The sequence below is a fragment of the Aptenodytes forsteri genome, unplaced genomic scaffold, assembly GCF_000699145.1.
Source record: "Aptenodytes forsteri isolate BGI_AS27 unplaced genomic scaffold, ASM69914v1 Scaffold65, whole genome shotgun sequence".
Classification (NCBI taxonomy): Eukaryota; Metazoa; Chordata; class Aves; order Sphenisciformes; family Spheniscidae; genus Aptenodytes; species Aptenodytes forsteri.
This window is the reverse complement of record NW_008795127.1, coordinates 2,391,667-2,395,231: the sequence shown is the minus strand read 5'-3', so window position 1 is coordinate 2,395,231 and position 3,565 is coordinate 2,391,667.

Sequence of the window (3,565 nt, the reverse complement as noted above, 5' to 3'; positions counted from 1 at the left end):
TCCTGTCCATTGGTCTTGTACCGAATTATTTTAACTGGGGCAAATTGTGTTAGAATGTTAGTGGCATATCTTGTGTGTTTTGCGTTATATACACCTGTGTATATAACACAGGGCTGCACATTTTTTATGGAAAGTGTCCGTTTCTCAGTGCATGTGCTTGGTTTTCAACTTATCAGCTGAGCTGGAAGTTTGAAGGTGGCTTGAGTTCAAACATGGCTTAAAAGAATAATTATATTGCAAGCTTTCTTGTGTGTAGTCCTCTCAGAAATCTATGTAACTCTACTGTCATCTTCGGTATTGTACAAATTTTAGCTAGACTTCTATGGACTTTATCTTCCAGTATGTTTAAGAACAGCTTCTCTTTATGTTCATTAAAAGTGTGTTTTTCTGAACTAATTGCAGATAACGCTGTGAAAGTTTCACGTTCAATACCTAAAACTGTAAAAACATTCTAATCATATATGTAAATTAAATCTTCTTAAAAGAAGCCACTCCTTTTGTTATTGGACTTTTTTTCTCTAGTGTTGACATGTGAATAGTTTTTACTGAGGACCTTTTTAAAGAGCTAAAAGGATTTTTAGCTCTTCAGTGCCCAAAAGCAAATCGTTTTGTTAATGAACTTTTTTAGGGATAAGTTTGGAACTATACTCTGAGGCCCCTACCCCTTTTTGGTGGGTACAGTATACAATTGTAAAATTTGTACCCTTAGATTTGCAAAACTGTGAAATCTAATTTCCTGTTTCTCATAACCCTAAATTAGTATCTCCTGCTGCAAGTGCTGAAATTAAGATTCAAGTTTAGACTTGTAAGAATCTAGTCTGAATAAGACTCTTAAAAGCAAGGTCATGACTTCAAGGTAGCTGTTCTTCCGTGACTTACCTGAAACCTGGGTGTATATAGTATTGTTTCGAAAGACACGTTCTAAACAAGGAACTTAGAATTTGTTTAAATCTTTGTTTGAAGAGGGCAGAGATAAGTTTAGCAAAATGAAGCTTACAAATGAAATTATTATAGACTATGGTATTTTCAGAAGCTGTCGTTGGTCTGTATTCTCCCTTTGAAGGCAATGATAGAAGTCCTCCCTGAATTCATTAAAATAGCTACAGGAAATTTGTGTGCTTTTAAAATGGCACTGAAAAGGCCTTACTATCCAGCTTTTTACTATTCTAGTTTTAGGTTCAGCCCAAAATGCCTAGTAAATGCCTTTTAGAGAATACTGGAAAGATTTAAATAAAAGATTAAAAAAGTGTTGCACTTATGTCTATTTCTGTCACTTGAAATAATAATTTTTTTTTTTTAAATTCACGTAGGCATTTAAGTCTTGTTATTGTTAGTAAGATCTGTGCTGAAAAGGTTGGCACCATCTGAATGAATCTGCTAGCCTTATTTACAGTATATTTATTACTGGAAATGGCTTTACATATGTATATACACACATTTGATCATATTTTTTGGATGTCCTGGTAGATACATAATTAGTTCTGCCTCCTAAAACTTGATGAACATCAGAAGTTACTTTCAAATTATGCTGTGCATTTCAAGCTGGGATCCCACAAATGCTAACCAGACTTGAAAGTTGAGATCAGTGTGGTTTTGGTGTTTTATCATGCTTAACTTTGTGCTGTCTGTACCAGACACTCCTGAAAGTTTGAAATCTAGATCAAGGTAAGGGGTCACCTTAGTTTCATGAAGAGGATGAATCAGAAAATAGAGATATCGTGTGTCATTACAAAGGCAGCAATGTTTCAATATTGTATCATGAGAAGTTTTTGTGTGTTGACTTCTTTAGGTATGGATCACATAACGGTTAGCATAGAGTTTTGTTTTGTTTATATTTCAATTCTATTTCTATTTTTAAAAGTACTATAAAAATGGTTTGAAATACTCAACTTGGGGCAGTTCAGAGTTGGATCTCGACTCACATGTTTCCAGTTCATGGCACCAGTCTATCATAAGCTGATTTTGTTATAAATAACCAAAAGCTGTACAGATACTATGTAAAACTATTAGTGATTTCCCCCACTCTGTTGTACTCTGGTTTCAAACTCTAGTCTTCAGATAACTGTTGATCATATGTCATTTTGTTTCACCCTGCTGATCAGAATGCAAAGGCTAAAAAATTAACAATAAATGCTTTTCTAATTCCTTATTTATGAGCAATTCGTTTAATTGCTGTAGGAATCAAATGTGTGCGAGCGAGCTTACATTGCAAGTCAGTGGGTTCATAGCAGAAGGCAAGGCAATGCAAGAAGCTTACTGTGTTTTGGACGCTAAATTTGTACTAATTAAACTTCTGCTAAGATATGTCTAATATGTCTATTTCTGCTGGTTTTATGTACAACACTGTAATTTGACAACTTTTTTATCTCTATGTTCTCTTTCAGAGGGTAAGATAGAAAACTGGGATGATTAACTATCCTGTATAAATTTAGTAGAGAAAATTTACCTTTCAACTTCTCAATTTTGTTTTTCAATATTTGTAAAGCTTTCAAGCCATTTTAGAAGCAGAGGATACCAGAAGTCACTGACTTCATCCTTTAGTTTTCTTAAGTGCAAACGTTCATTAGTCCATTGTTGCCTGTAGTGATCTTTGTCTAAGGGTTAGAATTGAGAATTTCTGTTTTGAACAGGACCAAGCTGATGGAAAAATTTAAAAGCCTTGAGGCAAAAAAGGGTCTTTTGAGCTTTTATTATTAATAGGTGAATTACTTTGAAAAACAGAGGATGTTAAAGTTCTGAGGAAGTAAACAATTTCTAGGAAGGGAAATCCGCCTTTCCATATGTTTATTTTTCAAAGAGAGGAAATTACCTAATAAGTGTAAAACTTAAGGGGTACAAAATAGAATACCTACTTCAAATTATATTACCTTTGACTTCCAGTTCTCACGTATCTTAAGATCTACTTGAATGTGATTGTGATGTTTTCATTTCTGCTCTTCAAGCCTTCTTCTCTATGACTGCTATGGATTTAGGTTTATGGTATGGACACAGTTGCTGCTTCCTTTACCCAACGTGCAAAATACATACAGTTGTATTGTTCCAACTGTCAGTTTGTTGCTGTTTGACAATATTTTCGAGGACTTTTCTCCCCACCTTCCTAGTTGGCACTGGCCTTTGTTATATGAATTGGGATCTCTTAAAAGGCCTCATTTTCATAAGAATTATACACTGCATCTCTTGAAAAGTGTGTGTAGCCCTTTGTCATGTGTCATACTGGCTACCAAAAATGGAGATAGCAAGGAGGTGTTATTTTAGAATTGTGCCTCTATCACATCCCTTCAGAATCAGTCTATAGAAACAACTTGTGCAAAGGCATAAGAACATGTGGTTTGGGGTAGAAACATGTGGTCATAAGGAGAACTCAAGTTGACTTCAAGTTCTGCCAGAATGTGGTGCAGATAGAATCACAGAATAATAGAATGGGTTGTGTTGGAAGGGACCTCTAAAGGTCATCTAGTCCAACCCCCCTGCCGTGGGCAGGGACATCTTCCACTAGATCAGGTTGCTCAAAGCCCCGTCCAACCTGACCTTGAATGTTTCCAGGGATGGGGCATCCACCACCTCT